The following is a 20,676-nucleotide window of genomic DNA, read 5'->3' on the forward strand; positions in this document are numbered from 1 at the left end:
CTCCCTCTATTCCCTTCTTCTTCCCTCCCTCCCCTTCTCCTTCTTTCCTTTCCTTTCCTTTCCGTCCCTTCCCTTCCCTTTTTCCTTCTTCCCTTCCCTTCCTTCCTTCCTTCCTTTCTGTCCTCCTGGCCGCCTCTTTCCTTCCTTCCTTTCCTTTCCTTTCCTTCTGTCCCCCTGGCCGCCTCTTTCCTTTCCTTTCCCTTCCCTTCCCTTTTTCCTTCTTCTCTTCCCTTCCTTCCTTCCTTCCTTTCTGTCCTCCTGGCCACCTCTTTCCCTTCCCTTCCCTCCTTTCCTTTCTCTTCTTTTCCTTTCCTTTCCTTTCCTTTTCGTCCTCCTGGCCGCCTCTTTCCTTTCCTTTCTTCTCCCTTCCCTTCCCTTCCCTTTTTCCTTCTTCTCTTCCCTTCCTTCTTTCCTTCCTTTCCGTCCTCCTGGCCGCCTCTTTCCTTTCCTTTCCCTTCCCTCCCCTTCCCTCTCCTCCCCTCCCCTTTCCTCCCTTCCCTTTCCCCGACGAGGGCCGAGCGTAGAGTCACACCCATCCCGGGCTGAGTTACAAGAGCCGCAGCCGGGCGGGGAGCGCCCCACTCGCTTCGTTCCCGCGGCAGGGCTTCGTCAGGGAGCCCGCTGGCCAGGGCTCGGTCGCCGCCACCAGGAATCCAGGAACCGGGTCGGGGTCTGGGGCGTTATACCGGGACGGCGCCTGGAATGGCCGTGCTGGGCAGCTGAAAGCCACGGACCGACAGGTAAGGGCGGGGGGCGCGCGTCTCGTGGTGGTGGTGGGGCGCCCGGAGCCCCCTTTCTCCGGTTCCCCAAAAGGCGCGCGGGGCTGCAAGATACCAGGCGGGCGCCCACTTGGAGACCCTCATTGAGAGTCGAGCCCCCCCCCTCTGCCCCAAATAAGTCGCGCCTTGCAGGAAAGGGGGCGCCCCCTCCCTCCTGGCCGCCCCCCCGGGCGCCGCCCTGACCAGTCCGCGTGGAACTGGTGGGAAAGTTTGCCACTGGGGGCAGGAGAGGGGGGCACTAAAAGGGGCTTCGGGCAAGAGACTTTGTCCGGCTGGGGGTGAGGGGGTCCCGACTCCCGTCTTCCCACAATCTTCGGCCTGATCAGAAATGGGGGGGGTTTGCAATCGCGCCCCTCCTTTTCCAGAGATGCTGGACGTGCCCCCCCACCCACTCACCCCAGCCCTGGGAGGGGGAGAGGGTTGAATCTGCAGCGGGAAAGGGACCCCACCCAAACCAGTCTCGGTTTAGAAAGCAAGCGGGGGTGGCCCGCCAAGCCCCCCCACCCAACAACCCCTCCATGCAGGGGCGAGCGGGCAGACGGGCTTCCTTTTGGGGAGGGGCGGGACGCCCTCGGGATGATGGACCCGTCCGAGAAAAGTTTTGACCACGCGGAGGCCCGGTGCTGATGTGGCTGGCCGAGCCAAGCAAGGCGTTGGCTTAATCCGGAGTGACTCCGGTTCGGGTGGAGGGTTTCTCGCGTAACGAGGGTAGGGGTCGGTGAGTGGGGAGACCCGTGGGCTTCTCCTAGCGGAGACCTTTTCCACCCTCTCTCTCTCTCTCTTTCTCTCGGGACTGGCGTTCCTTTTTTCCGCGTGTGCACTTCGGGACAGGGCGCGGCTCCGGTTTAGCCTTCGCCCCGGAGTTGCGGACCGGGGCGGCCGCAGGTTGGCAGCTGCGCCCGAAGAGCCAGAGAGCCAAAGGAGTTTGGGAGGAGGGCAAGGGGGCTTGAATGGGCTCGGACCCCCCTCCTTTTCCTTTGCAAAGCCCACCTCCCCCCACCTCTGCTCTGCTTTTTGCCGGAGTGAGAGAGAGAGAGAGAGAAAGAAAGAGAGAAAGAGAAAGAGAGAGAAAGAGAAAGAGAGAAAGAGAGAGAGAAAGAGAAAGAAAGAAAAAGGAGAAAGAGAGAGAGAAAAAGAAAGAGAGCGAGCGAGCGAGAGAGGGATCCCACTCCCCATTATCCCCACCCCCCCACTATCCTCCATTCCCCACTATCCGGTCAGAGCTGAAGAAGCTTCTTGGATGAGAAGCGAAACGTCTTCAAAAGAAAGGGAAAAAAAAACAACCCAAGTCCAGCTGCCTCCTGGGGCGAAAAAAAAAACGCGCTTTTGGGAAAGACAGGGGATGTTTCGGTCGGTCTCGTGGGAAGCCCCAGCGGCCTCACCCCACCCACCCACCGCCCTCCCTTCCCTTCCCTTCCCCACCCCACCCTCCCAACTGAATCCAGCCAGCGCCCCGGAGTCACTTCGCTTTTTTCTTCTGCAACTTTGTTTCTTTCTTTCTTCGGTTGTTTTTCCTTCTTCTTCTTCACCCCTTTGCTTATTGCAACTGGCGTGAATGTGGATTGCGGGGCGGGGGCAGGCAGGCAGGCTCTGGATCCTTGGCTGGGGCTGGGCCCCCTCTGGGCGGGGAAGCGCTCCCCCCTCCCTTCCCCACCTCGCCCCCTTCCCCTCCCCTCCCCGCCCTTGGGCCCCCGCCAGCCCTCTGGAATGCGCTGGGTGGAAAGACTGACGAAGGCCAGCCACGCTCGCTCGCAGGGGAAGGGCTGAGCCCATCCAAAAAAAGGGCTTGGGGAGGGGAGGGCGCCCCTCTGATCTAGGGAGATGGGGGGAGGGATGGAGGGAGGGGGCGGGTGGGTGGGTGGGGGGAGAGCAGAAGTCCAGGGAATCCCTAAGAAAGGCGGAGAAAGCGGGCAACGCGGATTCACACGACCCCCCCAGCCCGCGAAACCCAAACAGGGGGCGAATAGGAAGGAGAGAAAGAATGGAACGCATTAGGAACAAAAAAAAAAGAAAAAATTAAAAGAAAATAAAAAAAGGGCTGGGATTGCATAAGCTGTTGGACCCCTCCCAGAGTTAACAGGCTGGGTTGATTTTCATTTATCTATTTTTATGGATGTGATTTAGAGGGCGGGGTGGGGGTGGGCTTGCAGGGAAGAACCAGAGATGCAGTGTAAAGGAGGAGGAGGAAAATTATTAGGGGGGGATGACATGATAGCAATATTCTAGTATTTGAGGGGCTGCCACAAAGAGGAGGGGGGTCAATTTATTTTCCAAAGCACCAAAAGGTCGGGACAAGAAACAACGGATGGAAACTAATCAAAGAGAGAAGCAAGCTGGAATTAAGGAGAGGTTTCCTAACAGTGAGGACAATTAACCAGTGGAACAGCTTGCCACCAGAAACCATCACCGGAGGTTTTTAAGAAAAGACTACTAGGGGGCTGGACTAGAAGGCCTTCTAGCTCCCTTTCCAGCTTCTATTCTATTCTAAATTCAAAAGTTCCGAAGTTCAAATAAGGAAAGAATAAAAAGGGGCTTTTGCAATCACCCAGTTCAGAAGATCTGGGAGAACCGCTAGATTTTGATCCCCACAAAGGTGGGGGCTACACAGATCTTGCAGGAAGAACCAGAGATGCAGTGTAAAGGAGGAGGAGGAAAATTATTAGGGGGGGGGACATGATAGCAATATTCTAGTATTTGAGGGGCTGCCACAAAGAGGAGGGGGGGTCAATTTATTTTCCAAAGCACCAAAGGGCCGGGACAAGAAACAACAGATGGAAACTAATCAAAGAGAGAAGCAAGCTGGAATTAAGGAGAGATTTCCTAACAGTGAGGACAATTAACCAGTGGAACAGCTTGCCACCAGAAACCATCACCGGAGGTTTTTAAGAAAAAACTACTAGGGGGCTGGACTAGAAGACCTTCTAGCTCCCTTTCCAGCTTCTATTCTATTCTAAATTCAAAAGAGTTGCACCAATCGAAGTTCAAATAAGGAAAGAATAAAAAGGGGCTTTTGCAATCACCCAGTTCAGAAGATCTGGGAGAACCGCTAGATTTTGATCCCCACAAAGGTGGGGGCTACACAGATCTTGCAGGGGGAAAGATTTTTCCAGAAGCCAGGAATTGCCGTCTGGCTTAAGAGCAGGCAGGGCTGCATTCTCACAACCTCCCCCCAACTAAAAATCTTTTTCCTCCCTGCTTTAACTGAGGTGCTGTGTGAACCCGGCCAATACATCGAAGTACTACAAAGTCCCTCCGGCTCAAAGTTAGGCTGCGGAACTCCCTGCCACTTGATGTGCTGCTCTCCAGATATATTTTTTATTGAAAAAGTTTTACAATATTTTCCCCATACATCCCCTCCCCCAACCCTAACCTTTCCCTCCCTCCTCCCTCCTTCCCCCATCCCCTCCCCCCCCACTTCCCAGAGCAATTACAGGGTATCTAACAATCATAAACTAAAATATGCTAATTAACATAACTCCCATCCCTCTTCTTGAACCTCAACTCCCCTTTTCCATAAAAAAAAAGAAGAAAAAGGAAAATATTAATACTAATACAATTACCTTCTATTCATTTAAAAGCTATTTAGTGTTTTGTTATTTCAATCTCCATTATATATATCTTTCAAAAATAATCTTTCAAATATGGTGATAATTCTACCTTCTCATCTAAGTCCATTAAGTTTAAAATCCAATCTTCTGTAATAAACAATATCCCATCTTCCAAGGTTGTAATATCAAAAATTATTCCTCAGTATACCTTATAATCCATCATATTTATATATCCATCATACATAATAATAAATATCATCTTTCCTTATATAAATGTAACATTTACCTCATATTCTTCCCCATATTCCCCATACGGTAAATTTCTAAACAATTTACACCCCATTTATCATACAATCCATAACTTCTTTCTACCGATATATTTTTGACCTCTTTGGTTAAGAGTAGCCTGCTAGGGCAGGAGTCTTCAACTTTGGCAAAGGTTGCTGAGGAATTCTGGGAGTTGAAGTCCACAAGTCTTAAAGTTGTCAAGGTTGGAGACCCCTTGCTAGGGCGAAAGCTTTGGGATCAAAAGGGGTCGGAGACAGGGGCCGGGGTGCAGATGTGCTGTGTGAGGATTCAGGAAAGATTTTGAATGGATGGGTTTGCTTTGGTTGCCCCATGGGGTCACGGAGCACTTGAGGAATCCATGGGGTTTATGTTTGGGAGAGAAGAAGGGGTTCAGTGTCCAGTTGCAGACAGGGGGACCCCCCTCCCTTGCAAATGCAGGACGAGTGTTTTGTATTGGTTGGGGGGGCGGGGCAGCTCCTGAAATCAGTCGAATTCACACAATTGTCATGGAAACTTTTGAAACCGAAGTCACACGATGTAGCTGGATGGGTTCCCAGTTTAGGCAAACTCTCCAAATTCCGGATTCCGGACAACCACCTGAAAATTTGGGACAACTTCAAACTGAGCCCCAAATTGTCTGTCGCTAAGCAAGACCATGATGACCTGAGTCTTGCCCCCCCACACACCATTTTACGAACTCTTTTCTTGCCACGTTTGTGCAGTGACTCACTGTAGCTGTTCAATTAGTCACAATGGTCGTTAAGTGGCTTTTTTGCTTGTCAGAAGGTCGCAAAAGGGATCTTCTGACAAGGTCAGAAGCCCGGGACACTGCAACCGTCATAAATAGGAGCCAGTTGACAAGTGTGCGAGTTTCGTTCGCGGGTCTGTAGGGACGCGCTGCCACCGTCGTTAAGTGTGAAAAAACGGTCATGGGTCACTTTCATTTTCAAAGGTACTAAATGAACTAGTTTTAAGTGGACTATCTGTAACCTAGATTAGCATGTGGTGCAAACTCAATCTGAGTTTTGTCCTGTTGTTGCTGGAATGTGAAAATGTGGGGTGTTGTTGGGTTTTGTTTTTTTGTTTGATGCAACAGGGTTGTTGTTTTTTTGCCTGCTCTTCAAAGACTGTAAGATTAAGTTTGCAATAGACTGGGCCTACTCTGCAGGGTGGGCTGTTGCGGCTTGCCAAGACCTCTTCCGAGAAGAGGAAAGGATGTGTGTGTGTGTGTGTGTGTGTGTGTGTGTGTGTGTGTGTGTGACTTTTACATAATGGGTGTGTGTAGCGATGAGGTCGGGGTATTCTTGAAATGGGGCAGCAACGCCTCAAATAGAATAGAATAGAATAGAATTTTGTATTGGCCAAGTGTGATTGGACACACAAGGAATTTGTCTTTGGTGCAGATGCTCTCAGTGTACATAAAAGAAAAGATACCTTCATCAAGGTACAACATTTACAACACAAATGATGGTCATAGGGTACAAGTTACAAATATTTACGGCAGCACCAACAGCAGTGGAGTGGAATGGATTTCAATCTGGTGCCTTCAGCTTTTTGGGCCAGGAGGGATTATGGATGCTGGAGTCCAGATTGGCAAGAGGGCTGGGGATTATGGATGCTGGAGTCCAGATTGACCCTGAAAAATGGCTCTGGTCATCTCCATTTCCTGACCCTGACCTTGAATGGCACGCTTCCTTCTGCAATTGCTACCTGGGAAATTGTCTTCTTTTCAACCGCTCTATGCTAAATAAACAATAATTCTCTTTAAAAAACAAAACAAAACTGGGGCAGACTGGAAGAGCCTGGTTTCCCCCCACCCCATCCCCCACCCCACCTTCCACAGCCCAGTTTCCCACCGCTAGGCCTGGAGCTGCCTGACACTCCCTCTGGGCCCAGGGCCCCCCAACTCCATTGCCGCTTTCCACTGATGCCACGAAAGTTGGGGCTGAATGTTTTGAATTTGCTGCCTGATTGTCTTGCATTTTGCTTCTCCGGGCCGGCTGGCAGGCACGGAGGGACGTTGCCAGGTTTTCGGCTTTCCAATCAGTCGGAATGGCTGCCCATGAATTGGGGGGGGGGCCTGGAGGCGATGGGCCGGCAGACCCCCCCCCCTTGTTCTTTTCATTCGGTCTTGCTCTGCCCGAGAGAGAAGGGATGGGACAAAGCGTCTTGCTTTGTTTTAAAATGCTGAAACTCAGGGTTGGCGCCAGAAGGCCGGGACGCCACCACAGTTTTGACCCAAAGGAGAGGAGACAGAAACTGGGTGATTTAAAATAAAATAAATAAAATTAGAATAACAGAGTTGGAAGGGACCTTGGAGGTCTTCTAGTCCAATCCCCTGCTTAGGCAGTAAACCCTACACCACTTAGTTTACTTTATTTAACTTTTTACTTTACTTTTTACTTTAAGTTACATTATGTTACTTTATTTTACTTTTTACTTTACTTTTTACTTTATTGTCATTGCACCTCGTGCAACGAAATGAAAGGCCATCTTCAGTGTACATTATGCACAAGAAAACTATAAAAAAAGCCTATAAAAATAAAACAAAAGCTCACTTCCTTCTTCTATACAAGTGAATTTAAAAAAAACACCCTGATATTGCATTAATATTGCACTATGCAGTAGAATTCAGTAGAGCTACTTGCTCTGGGATAGAAGCTGTTTTTCAGCCTGTTGGTCCTTGTTTCTATTTTATGATCATTATTTTATTTATTGTTTTCAGCTTCAGGGAGGCCTTCTGATTGGTGTAGGCTTCGGAGGCCCGGGATTTTGCGTCGCCCTCCGTTCAAGCTACCGCAGGCAGAAACCTGACACTGGAAGAAATCGTGAAAAAGCAACCTTAACGGACTGCTTTTCCACGCACAGGGCCGGTACAAAAAGAGAAGCAGCAGAGCCCCCCACAAAAAAGGGGTCCTTTTGCACCGAGTTATGTATTTATTTTTATTTATGACGTTTAAGGAGCCAATCATTTCGCAAACCGAGCCCCTCTGGAAGGCTAGATAAAAGTCCTGCCTCCCTCCCCCCCCTCTCTCATTTTTTTGCGGGGTGGCTCCTCGTTATTGTAATGTATTGTAATGTCAACAGAAGTGCTGAGTTTTTAATTAAGGCAGCTGAGATAAGGACCGGATTAATTAGGGGTATCCTGCAAGGAAGATTGACTTCTCTGATGGCTGCCCTGCTTGTCGGATCACAGTATCTAGGCTCACTGCGTTTAACCTTCCATTTATTTTACCCTGGGACCAGATGACGTATTTTATTTTTATTTTTGTATTATTGATAAGGTTGCAAGACTAATGAATTAACAAACTTATTCTATTCTACTCTACTCTAGTCTATATTCTCTACTCTGCTCCACTCCACTTCATTCCACCTATTCTACTCTACGTTACGCCATTCCACTCCACTCCACTCCTTCTCTTCTCTTCTCTTCTCTTCTCTTCTCTTCTCTTCTCTACTCTACTCTACTCTATATTCTCTACTACTCTAGTCTATATACTCCACTCTACTCCACTTCATTCTATTCTATTCTATTCTATTCTATTCTATTCTATTCTATTCTATTCTATTCTATTCTATTCCATTCCATTCCATTCCATTCCATTCCATTCCATTCTTCTTTCTCTCCTCTCCTCTCCTATTCTATTCTATTCTACTTTATTCTATTCTATTTTCTATTCTTCTCTACTCTACTCTATATTCTCTGTTACTTTAGTCTATATATTCCACTACACTCATTCTATTCTATTCTATGCTATTCTATTCTATTCTATCCTATCCTATCCTATCCTATCCTATCCTATCCTATCCTATCCTATTCCATTCCATTCCATTCTTCTTTCTCTCCTCTCCTCTCCTCTCCTCTCCTCTCCTCTCCTCTCCTATTCTATTCTATTCTATTCTATTCTATTCTATTCTATTCTACTTTATACTATTCTATTTTCTATTCTTCTCTACTCTACTCTATATTCTCTATTACTCTAGTCTATATACTCCACTCCACTCATTCCATTCTATTCTATTCTATTCTATTCTTGTGCTTAGCTTTTCCTCTCTTTGAGTTATTTGTTGCACGTTTTTAGGGGCCATTTTTTCTCCCCTAAAGCCCTCGACTTACAACCATTCCTTTAGTGACCATTTAAAGTTACACTGGAAAAGTAACTGGTGATAGCCATGTTTCAGGCAACCCATCGCAGCATCCACATGGTCCAGGGATCAAAATTCGGATGTTTGGCCACTGTGTCCACCCCACACCTAGGGAGAGACCTGATCCCCTTTTGCGACCTTCTGACAAGCGGAGTCAATGGGGAAGCCAGTTTCACTTAACGACCAGTGACTAACTTTAACAATTGCAGTGATTCCCTTAAGGACTTTTCTCAGTAAATTGTGGGACAAAACCCGCTTAGCAACTGCCTTAACTTAGCAAGTGGAAATTGTGGGCCCCATTGCGGTCGTAAGTCGAGGACATTCTGTATCCATTTCTTCCCCTTCCCCTGTGCATTCTTTCTTTTATTGTTATTACTATTTTTTGCATGTAGATTTTTGCCTGTTTTGTTTTTCTCGGCCTTTGGGTGGAATGTTTATTTATTTTTATTTTTCTTCCATAGTATAGTGGTCCTCTTTGCATTCGCCCCCCCCCCCTTCTCAGCTTGCAATAATCTGCAGAGGTTTGGGGTTTTTTCAATATATATATAGCTTGAACTATATATTTGGACTAGCTTGAACGTAGTTTTAATTTGGGGTTTTTAAATCAGGGGTTTAAATGGGGTTTTAAATTTGTATTTAAAAGTTTTAAGGCATCAACTGAATTTAATTGTCTATTCTTTTTGCTGTTTTATATGTATTATATGTTTTCTGTTGTTTTATTGGCTGTGAACCGCCCTGAGTCCTTCGGGAGATGGGCGGTATACAAATATAATAAATAATAATAATAATAATAATAATAATAATAATAATAATAATAATAATAATAATAATAATAATAATAATAATAATAATAATAATAATAATAATATATAAAAATATATATATATATATATATATATATATATATATATATATATATATATATATATGTCTTTGGTTGTTCGGGTTTTCTCCCGTAAAATATATATATATGTTTTCTGAGGTTTTCACGGGTGTTTGTATATAGGTCTTTGGTTGTTCGGGTTTTCTCCCGTGTGAAGAAACAGCTGCGATCACATTGCTCCCAGAAGCACGAAGCTGAAGCCTGAAGATGACGAATGAGACTTCGTCGAAACGTCGCCAAGACACTTCCAATTTTACACGGGAGAAAACCCGAACAACCAAAGACCTATATATATATATATATATATATATATATATATATATATATATGTATGTCTTTGGATATTCGGGTTTTCTCCCGTGTTAAAAGGAAGAAACAGCTGCGATCACATTGCTCCCAGAAGCATGAAGCTGAAGCCTGAAGATGACGAATGAGACTTCGTCGAAACGTCGCCAAGACACTTCCAATTTTACACGGGAGAAAACCCGAACAACCAAAGACCTATATATATATATATATATATATATATATATATATATATATATATATATATATATATATATATATATAAACCTGAGTTAGTTTCTGGTTGTGTCCTCTTCGCCCTGCTCTTCAAAATATGCTGGTCTAATTCGCCTCTCAGCTGTTGCTCCTTTTCTGCCTTGACGGCCTCGCTCCGAAAAAGAAGGCAAGGGAGGGGAGGTTACATTAGTTTGCGGTCAAACCAGGCGCCCCGTACGCTGGCAAACTTCTCAAAAACAAAATGATGTCCGTCCATCCATCCGTCCTTCCATCCAAAGCGGGAGGGGGGGGAGGGGGTGGCTTCGCCAAGGCACGAGGTTGCCCCACGTGAGGGAGGCGGGGAGCGGATTCCGAAAACGCTGCAAAATTGTGATTTTTTCCGGGATCCTCGTCCAAGACTTTTGTCGATGTTGCTTTGCGGAAAAGCTGCCGGTTGTTTTTTTTTTGGTATTTTTTTTTTTTTAAATAAGGATAATGATAGTAGTAGCAGCAGCAGCAGTCGTAATACTGATGGTGTCCTGTTTATAGGACATTCAGAAAGTGGTTCGCCTCCCGTTCAGGGCTTTGCAAAAGTTATATTCACGATTCGTTGTATTTTTTTTATTTTTTTTAAAAAAAGGCATTACGGATAGAATCCTCAATTTACAACTGGGCAGAAAATTTCTGTTGCTAAGTGAGACGGTTGTTAAGTGAGCTTTGCTCCATTTTACAATCTTTCTTGTCACAGTTGTTAAGTGAATCGGTGCAGTTGTTAAGTTAGTCGCATGGTTGTTAAGTGAATCACTGCAGTTAAGTTAGTCGCATGTTGCTAAGTGAATCACTGCAGTTGTTATGTTTGTCACATGGTTGTTAAGTGAATCACTGCAGTTAAGTTAGTCGCACGGTTGCTAAGTGAATCACTACAATTAAGTCTGTCACATGGTTGTTAAGTGAATCACTGCAATTAAGTTAGTTGCATGGTTGTTAAGTGAATCACTGCAGTTGTTAAGTCTGTCACACGGTTGTTAAGTGAATCACTGCAGTTAAGTTAGTTGCATGGTTATTAAGTGAATCACTGCAGTTGTTAAGTCTGTCACATGGTTGTTAAGTGAATCACTGCAGTTAAGTTAGTCGCACGGTTGTTAAGTGAACCACTGCAATTAAGTCTGTCACATGGTTGTTAAGTGAATCACTGCAGTTAAGTTAGTTGCATGGTTGTTAAGTGAATCACTGCAGTTGTTAAGTCTGTCACGGTTGTTAAGTGAATCACTGCAGTTAAGTTAGTCACACGGTTGTTAAGTGAATCTGGCTTCCTCGTTGCCTTTGCTTGTCAGAAGGTCACAAAAGGGGATCGTGCGACCGTCGTAAATATGAACCAGTTGCTAAGCGTCTGAATTTTGATCACGTGACCATGGGGGAAACGCTGCATTTAAATGTGAAATACGGTCCTAAGCCCTCTTTTTTCCCAGCGCCGTCGCGACTTCGGCCACTAAACGAACCAGTTGTAAGTCAAGAACCAGTTACATTCAGATTTTCCTAGCTTTGACCGAATGCCACCCAGCCCCTCCCCCTCCCCAGACAATAAAGACTCTTACTCCGCACCCTTTTCCTGAGCTCCAGTGTAAAGGATATGTTTGCACTGCTGTGGCTTCATGCGGCTCACGTCCTGCGACCATGAGGACCAGAAACTTGACGGAAAACAAAACAAAACAAAAAAACTGCGAAGAAGAATCTCAGGGTGAATGAATTTGCTGAATGAATTTTTGCAACTGGTGTTATGCCTTAAAAAGGAAGCCATCCTCTTTGGGGTATTTCCGCAAGCTTTACAAATTGACACACGGCGTGTACAAAGAACTAAGGCCTACACAATGGCCTTCTCTCCTTTTTTTAATGGGCATACCAACAATGACAAAAAAAAACCACCTCCCACTTTTCTTGTTATTAAGCTGTGAAATAGGATGGCTTTTCTTTGCTTGTGAGGAAAGGTGAGAGAACCGAGGACAGCCGTAGAGTGAATAAATGCATCTTGGCTTCTACCTCTGCACCTCCAGTTACAACAGTTCACTTAGTGGCCGTTCAACGCTGCAACGGCGGTGGGAAAAAAAGATGACATCCTCATTTTTTTCGGTTCAAAACCTTTGAAGCATTCCCACGATCGTAATGATCGGGATTCATACGTTCCTACTTTACGACGGTTGCTGTTGTGTCCCGAGGTCACGCAATCCCCCCCGCCCCCCCGGACAAGCAAAGTTAAGGGGGAAGCCAGGTTCGTTTAACAACCGGGTTACCAACTTAAAACAACGGCAGTGAGTCACTTAACGACGGTGGCAAGAAAAGTTGAAAAACTCACTTAGCAGGAGAGGTTTTGGACTCAATCGCGGTCATAAGTCGAGGACGACCTGTAGAAAGCTAGCAGAATGTAGCAGTTTTTCTCCCCGACACACTTAATGGCATTAATTCTCTGCATGATAAATATTGTTTTTATTACACAAACTGGGATTGGTTTGAATTATTGTTACCATTCAAATTATATGTCCTCTTTTTCTTAACCACGCAAGCTGCTTTGCAGCGAGTCCCCATCTGAACGATAGAAGGTTACAGGTAGTCCTTGAGTTAGGACCGCAATGGACTCCCAAATGCATGTTTGCTAAGTGAAACGTATGTTAAGTGAGTTTGTTTGCCCCATTTTATGACTTTCCTTGCCACAGTTGTTAAGTGAATCGCTGCCTTTGTTAAGTGGGTCACACGGTCGTTAAGCGAATCTGGTTTTTCCCCTTGACTTTGCTTGTCAGAAGGTCACAAAGCGGGGTCACGTGACCTCCAGGACACTGAAACCGACATAAGTACATGCCAGTTGCCCAGCATCTGAAATTTGATCACGTGACCCTCGAGATGTTGCAACGGTCGTAAGTGTGAAAAAACGATCATAAGTCCCTTTTTTCAGTACCGTTGTTAACTTTGAACAGTCACTAAACAGGTAATTGCAAGTAGAGGACTATCTATACCCCCCTGAGCTGAGTCCTCCTGAACTTCAAACCGTGGCTATAGAGAACTAGACGTAACTTGAGGTCACTAAATGAACGGCTGTAAGTCGAGCACTAGGTTGTTCTCGACTGACGGCCACAACGGAACCCCCAATTTTTGGTTGCTAAGCAAGACAGTCCGTAAGTCAGTTTTGTAATTTATTTATTTTTGCCACCGTTGCAAAGCAAATCACTGGTTTATTAAGTGAATCTGACTTCCCATCCCCAATGATGCGTGGCGGTTCACTAAAACAGTCCCTAATCCTTTTTTTTCAATACCGTCGTAACTTCGAACGGTTACGTTAAACGAATGGTTGTAAGAGGAGGACCAGTTCCAAAATTCAACACCAGGGTGGCAGTTCAATGCCGGTATTTCTGAGCCGATTCTTCTCATTTTATCCACAAAAACGGAGGTTTCTTTCCGCAGCGAAGGCTCTGTCACGTGAAATATTAATGCCACTTTGCAAAACCCTAGTAAGGCCCACGCCTGGGATCCTGCAACCAATTTTGGTCACCAGACTACGAAAAATGAGGTTGAGACTCTGGAAAAAGTTCAGAGAAGAGCAACTAAGATGATTAAAGTACCTGGAGACTAAAACATAGGAAGAACAGTTGCAGGATTTGGGTCTGGCTAGTCTAGAGAAAAGAAGGACCAGGGGTGACATGATAGCAGTCTTCCAGTATTTGAGGGGCTGCCCCAAAAAAGAGGGGAGGGTCAACCTATTCTCCAAAGCACCAGAAGGCAGGACAAGAAGCAATGGATGGAAACTAATCAAGGAGAAAAGCAACCTGGAATTAAGTAGAAACTTCCTAACAGTGAGGACAATTTAACCACTGGAACAGCTTGCCACCAGAAACTGTGGGTGCTGCATCACTGGAGGTTTTTAAGAAGAGACCCGACAGTCATTATCTAAAATGGTATAGAATCTCCTGCTTGAGTAGGGGGCTGGACTACAAGACCTCCAAGGTCCCTTCCAGCTCCTATTCTACTCTCTACTCTACTCTACTCTACTCTACTCTACTCTACTCTACTCTACTCCACTCCACTCCACTCCACTCCACTCCACTCCACTCCACTCCACTCCTCTGCTCTCCTTTACTCCTACTCCCTATTCCTACTCCTACTCCTACTCCTACACTACACTACACTACACCTACTCTACTCTACTCCACTCTACTCTACTCTGACTAGATGGCTCAGTGGCTTAGACACTGAGCTTGTCGATCAGAAAAGTCGGCAGTTCAGTGGTTCGAATCCCTAGTACAGGCCTCCTGTGTGAGCAGGGCGGGTTGGACTAGATGACCTTCAAGGTACCTTCTAACTCTGTTACTGTTACCGTCTTTGCTAGTTTTTTTCATTGTTCAGTTTTTGCTGTCTTTTCTGAGATCTCTTACTGGTCTCCCATCCCAACCAAGGCATGGTCACTTGAATGAAGGTAGTCCTCAACTTATGACCACACCTTCCATCGATAAGGATGCAGTTGTTTAGTGAATCGTGCTCGCTTTTCTGATGTTTTTTTTCCCGTCACGGTCACTAAGTAAATCCAATCTCCCCGCGAACTTCACTGGTCTGAAGCCCCCAGGGAAGATTATAAATTATGGTTGTGGGACCGCGGGACACTGCAATTGTGGTTAATTCAAGCTGGTTTATTTGTTCGTTTATATTTCATACTTCTTAATCACCCTGTTGGAGCTCTCGCCTCACAATCGGGAGGCTGTGAGTTCGATCCTAGGTAGAGGCAGATATTTCTCTCTCTGGGCGCACCGAGAATATACTCTGCATTGGTGACAGGAAGGGCATCCGGCCATTAAAATACTCAGCTCCATTCAATTGCCCAGACTCCACCCCGCAAGGGATTATGGGGTTGTTAAATGAGAATGATTTCTTAATCACCCGTCTCTCTCAGAGAGGGTCTCTGCCAGTTGCTTTTGTTCGTGTGACTGTGGTGACCCCTTGCGTTGGTCATAAGTTTGAGGACTGCTTCTAAGTCACTCTTTTCAGCATTGTTGTAACTTTGGTCACTAAACAAATGGTTGTAAATTGAGGACTACTTCTACAGGCCCTTCCTAAACTGTAGGAGGACAGTAATGATGTAGGAATAAGTGAATGAAGGAAGAAACGAGGTGAAACTGAGCTGATGAAAGCCATTCGGGGCCTATTCAGACAACCAGGAGTGTTCGTGCCAGCCAGTAAAACCCTGTCACTCAAAATCTGGAATGGTAAAAGCCCAGACCTAGGCTTAGCTTTCAAATTCCTGTTAGAACCGGAGTACATTATATATATATATACATCAATATGCAATTATATGACTCTACCTGCAAAGAAAAAGAAAGAAATCCGGCTTCGGTGTTTCTTTTTCTCATCGCAGGTTCCTAGTCCTCATGGTTCCCATTGCAGATTCAGAACTCTTTGGGTGAAATGCTACGAAAATCTCAACACTTGGAGACATTCTAGATGGAGATAAGATTGCCTATCGGGCCGCAGCATCCTCGCTGTGCATAATTTTCACGCCCTGCCCTCGTAACCAGCTAAACCAGTTCCTCCTGCCCCCCCCCTCACCCAACACCAGTTGTGGGCAAAATTATACCGGTTTCCAAACTCCTCTCGTTTTTTCTCAGAGGTGGCTCTGAAATGGAATGCAGGAAGTTGGAGGTGGATATATTTATTTAGGAGGGCAACTTCTGTTTGAAACAAGGCGCAACGTTTTTTCTCCACTGTGGCAACTTCCAGGTGGGCGGACTTCAACTCCCAGAATTCCCCCAGCCGGCATGTTTTTAAATTAGGTTGCAATATCCCTGGCTTTGCAGGACCTCCCCTCCCCCTCCCCCCCTTGCTCTCCCCCTTCCCCAAATATACATCTATAGCTAGAATGAGACTCTCCCAAGCCCTGGCTGTGGCTGGAGATTTTAGATGTAATCGGGGTTAAATAATAACAGTAATAATCAAGGCTTGCTTCTCCTGCAATCATTGGGTCGGTGAAATTTGGATTGCAAGCATTCCCGTCAAACGGAGCCCCTGGGGATGTGTGAATGCAAATCGCTCGGTTTGGACCGAAAACAGGGTCTTTTCCCCTGTATGGTAGTTGGAGAAGGTTATTCTTCCTCTGTTTTAGGACATCAAAGGCAGAAATGGGAGTCATCTGGTCAGTTACTGGAAAATCTGCCTTCTTGGTTATCATGTAGCCTCCTTTCCTTTCCTTTCCTTTCCTTTCCTTTCCTTTCCTTTCCTCTCCTCTCCTCTCCTTTCTTTCCCTTCCCTTCCCTTCCCTTCCCATCTCTTTTCTTCCCTCTTCTCTTCTCTTCTCTTCTCTTCTCTTCTCTTCTCTTCTCTTCTCTCTTCCCTTCCCTTCCCTTCCCTTCCCTTCCCATCTCTTTTCTTCCCTCTTCTCTTCTCTCTTCCCTTCCCTTCCTTCCTTCCCATCTCTTTTCTTCCTCTCTTCTCCTCTCTTCTCTTCTCTTCTCTTCTCTTCCCTTCCCTTCCCTTCCCATCTCTTTTCTTCCCTCTTCTCTTCTCTTCTCTTCTCTTCTCTTCTCTCTTCCCTTCCCTTCCCTTCCCTTCCCATCTCTTTTCTTCCCTCTTCTCTTCTCTCTTCCCTTCCCTTCCCTTCCCTTCCCTTTCCTTCCCATCTCTTTTCTTCCCCTTTCTCTTCTCCTCTCTTCTCTTCTCCTCTCTTCTCTTCTCTTCTCTTCCCTTCCCTTCCCTTCCCATCTCTTTTCTTCCCCTTTCTCTTCTCCTCTCTTCTCTTCTCTTCTCTTCTCTTCTCTTCTCTTCTCTTCTCTTCTCTTCTCTTCTCTTCTCTTCCCTTCCCATCTCTTTTCTTCCCCTTTCTCTTCTCTTCTCTTCTCTTCTCTTCTCTTTTCTTCCATTCTCCCTTCCCTTCCCTTCCTCCCCTCCTCCCCTCTCCTCTCCTCTCCCCTCCCTCCTCCTCCCATTCCCAACACCTTTAAAGCTACAGCTTCAGTGCTTTTCCTCACCAGAAACCCTTCAGATCTGGCAGGATTTCTTCGGGAAAGTTTTTTTGCCCAAATATGGAGGGCCAGGAGAAGATGCCTCCAGCAGAATCTTCTAAGAGATGGTGGCGGGGGGAGGGGGAAGGAGCTTGGAAAACGTTTGCAAGGGTGGGAAGACCCACTGGATGTTGGGGGGGAAAGACAGGGTGCATGGGCGTTGGAGGTGGGGGGAAGGAGAGGACGGTGAGAATTTGGTGGGACAAGAAGACCAGGTGGGATGCTTTTGGGGCGGGGGGAGATGCTAGGACCCCCCACTCGCATAAGCCCTGGCGTGGAGGTGAACCTCTTATCGACCTGATCAGCCTGTCTCATCCCATCCTAAGTGGGTGTGAGAGAGACACGCATGGATCTGAAATCTTGTTGTTCCCAGTTGGAAAGAAGTTGCCACCCTCAAAGCGAAGAACAAGCCAGGACAGGTTTTTGCAACAAAGGCAGCGGGATAGGTCTGGTCAGGTTCTCCGCTCCTGCCCGGAGGCTTGCAAAGACCTGCAAAGGTATGTTTGTGTGTGTGTATGTACCTGGGTTCACGGGGTGGGGTTGGGGGCTCCTGAGCTCGATCTTCCATCTTTAACACCAGGAGCGAAGAGCAGAGCCCGAGGTGGGCGAATGGCTTGCAGTCCATTCTTCTCAAATGAGATTTTCCCCCCCCACCTTTCAGTCCGGCGAGCAGTGTGCGAAGCTGGGCGTGTGTAAATGTGTGAGAGTGCGCACACGTGCAAGACCGCACCTAGAATCCTGCATCCAGTTTTGGTCACCACACTATAAAACAAGAGGTTGAGACTCTTCGAAAGAGTGCAGAGAGGAGCAACCAGGATGATGAGGGGACTGGAGGCTAAAACGTATGAAGAACAGTTGTAAGAATTGGGCCTGGCTAGTCTAGTGAAGAGAAGGACCAGGGGGGACATGACAACTGTCTTCCCTTACTTGAGAGGCTCTCACAGAGAGGAGGAAGGGGGTCAAGCTATCTTCCAAGGTACCTGAAGGCCAGACAAGAAATAATGGATGGAAACTGATCAAGGAGAGATTCAACCTGGAAATAAGGAGAAATTTCCTGACAGCGAGAACAATCAACCCATGGAACAGAAGTTGCCTTCAAGTTGTGGGAGCTTTATCTCTAGAGGCTTTCCAGAAGAGACTGGGCTGCCACCTGTCAGAAACAGTGTAGGGTCTCCTGCTTGGGTGGGGGGGTTGGACTACATGACCTCCAAGGTCCCTTCCAACTCTGTTAATCTTCAGATGCCGCAGGCCCAGTGGTGTTTTTTTTCCCCCCCATGGACAGATTGGAACTACAAGGCTTGTGACCCAGGTCACCTTCTAGGACAGGGGTCTCCAACCTTGGTCCCTGTAAGACTTGTGGACTTCAATTCCCAGAGCCAAAGCTGGCTGAGGAACTCTGGGAGTTGAAGTCCACAAGTCTTAAAGGGACCAAGGTTGGAGACCCTTGTTCTAGGACAAATGGGTGCCGTGCTTAAGGTCAGAAACCGAGCGGTCCCGAGTTCTAGCCCTACCTTAGGCACTGAGCCGGTTGGGTGACCTTGGGCCAGCCACTTTCTCTCAGCCCTAAGGAGGAGACAATGGCAAACCGCTGCTGGAAAAACCTGGCCAAGGAAACTCTGGTGGCTCAGACTGCTAAGACAGTCTGTTATTAACACAGCTGCTTGCAATTACTGCAGGTTCAAGCCCCACCAGGCCCAAGGTTGACTCAGCCTTCCGTCCTTTATAAAGGTAGGTAAAATGAGGACCCAGATTGTTGGGGGGGCAATAAGTTGACTTTGTATATAATATACAAATGGATGAAGCCTATTGCTTGACACAGTGTAAGCCGCCCTGAGTCTTCGGAGAAGGGCGGGATATAAATGCAAATGAAAAAGAAAAAAAAACTCCTGAGAACTGGACCCCTTTGGAAGGGATTTCAAAAATAAAATAAAATCGATAAAGAATACAAAAATAATAGCAATGACGCAAGGTTTCTCCTCGGTGAGGCATGGCCCTGGTGTCTTCACCTTTTGCACAAGTGGGACTTTTACTTGGCAAGGAAGGTACCCTTCCCGAATCTGCCTTCCGTGTGTGGGTTGGATTCGCTCCTGGGAACCTGGAGTCGAAATTCTGGTTGGTTTGGAGAGCGCCCAAGAGAAGGAAGAGGGTAGCACACACGCTCCAAGGCTGTGTGTTGCCCTCCATGCCACTATCTCGGAAGCGGTTCCAGAATTTCTGGCTCTTAAATCCTTCCAAAGAAACCTGTCGAGGCAGGAAAAGAAACAAAATTCTCCACTCTTCCCACACACACAACACACACACAAACGGCTTCGGCTTCCGCGATCGTTCTCTTGTCAAAACCAACCAGTTCTGCGCTGAACTATGGGCTGTCCTCGACTTACGGCCGCTCACTGAACCCAGAAGTGCGTTTTTGCCCCGTTTTACGACTCTTCCTTTTTTCTTTCTTTCTTTCTTTCTTTCTTTCTTTCTTTCTTTCTTTCTTTCTTTCTTTCTTTCTTATTAAACTTTTATACCGCCCTTCTCTCGAAGGACTCAGGGCGGTTTACAGCCAATAGAACAGAACAAAAGTTAAAAACATAGTTAAAAAACTGATTATAAAATGGCCTAATAAAGTTAAGACTAATACAAAACCACCATAAAACCCCCACTTAAAATTTTCCATCAGGCTAGCCCCGCTCGGTGAAATAAAAAAGTCTTGAGCTCATGTTTAAAAGACCGGAGGTCAGGAAGTTCTTGCCACGTTCATTAAGTGAAATCACTTCAGTGGTTTTCAATGAATAACCCGGTCATTAAGTGAATCTGGCCTCCCTCCTTGACTTTGTCAGAAAGTCACAAACGGGGAAATCACATGACCCTGAGACACTGCAGCCAAAGGTGGTATTTAGCCGGTTCGGATAAACCGGTAGCGGCCACTGGCTCCGCCCACACGCCAGGACGTAATGCTATCTTATTTAGCCACATTTTTGAGGCCGGGCGGATGCGCGGAAGGCACGCACACGAGCAAAGAGCGGAAGGCCAGGCGCATGTGTGGAAGGCCCACAGGCGTGCAATAATTCTACAGAGGAATTATTGAGTCTGTCATTTGCACCTCTATAACTGTCTGGTTCGGTTCTGCAACCCAACAAGAAAAACACAGACTTCAGAGGATAATTAGAACTGCAGAAAAAATAATTGCTACCAACCTGCCTTCCATTGAGGACCTGTATACTGCATGAATCAAGAAGAGAGCCGTGAAAATATTTGCAGATCCCTCGCATCCTGGACATAAACTGTTTCAACTCCTATCTTCAAAATGACGCTATACAACTAGACACAAGAACAGTTTTTTCCCGAAGGCCATCACTCTGCTAAACAAATAATTCCCTCAACACTGTCAAACTATTTACTGAATCTGCACTACTATTAATCGTCTCATAGTTCCCATCACCAATCTCTTTCCACTTATGACTGTATGACTATAACTTGTTGCTGGCAATCCTTATGATTTATATTGATATATT

At 46.4% G+C, this 20,676-nt stretch overlaps 1 protein-coding gene across 1 annotated transcript in view; it reads left to right on the top strand.

Moving 5' to 3' along the window:
* The first annotated feature begins 576 nt into the window (after positions 1–576).
* AHNAK (AHNAK nucleoprotein) overlaps positions 577–20,676 on the top strand; it is a 92,058-nt gene continuing 71,958 nt past the window's right edge. The window contains 1 exon segment of the mRNA XM_058160027.1: positions 577–740. The gene's annotated coding sequence lies outside the window, so the exon portion shown is untranslated.

The sequence above is a fragment of the Ahaetulla prasina genome, chromosome 17, assembly GCF_028640845.1.
Source record: "Ahaetulla prasina isolate Xishuangbanna chromosome 17, ASM2864084v1, whole genome shotgun sequence".
NCBI lineage: Eukaryota > Metazoa > Chordata > Lepidosauria > Squamata > Colubridae > Ahaetulla > Ahaetulla prasina.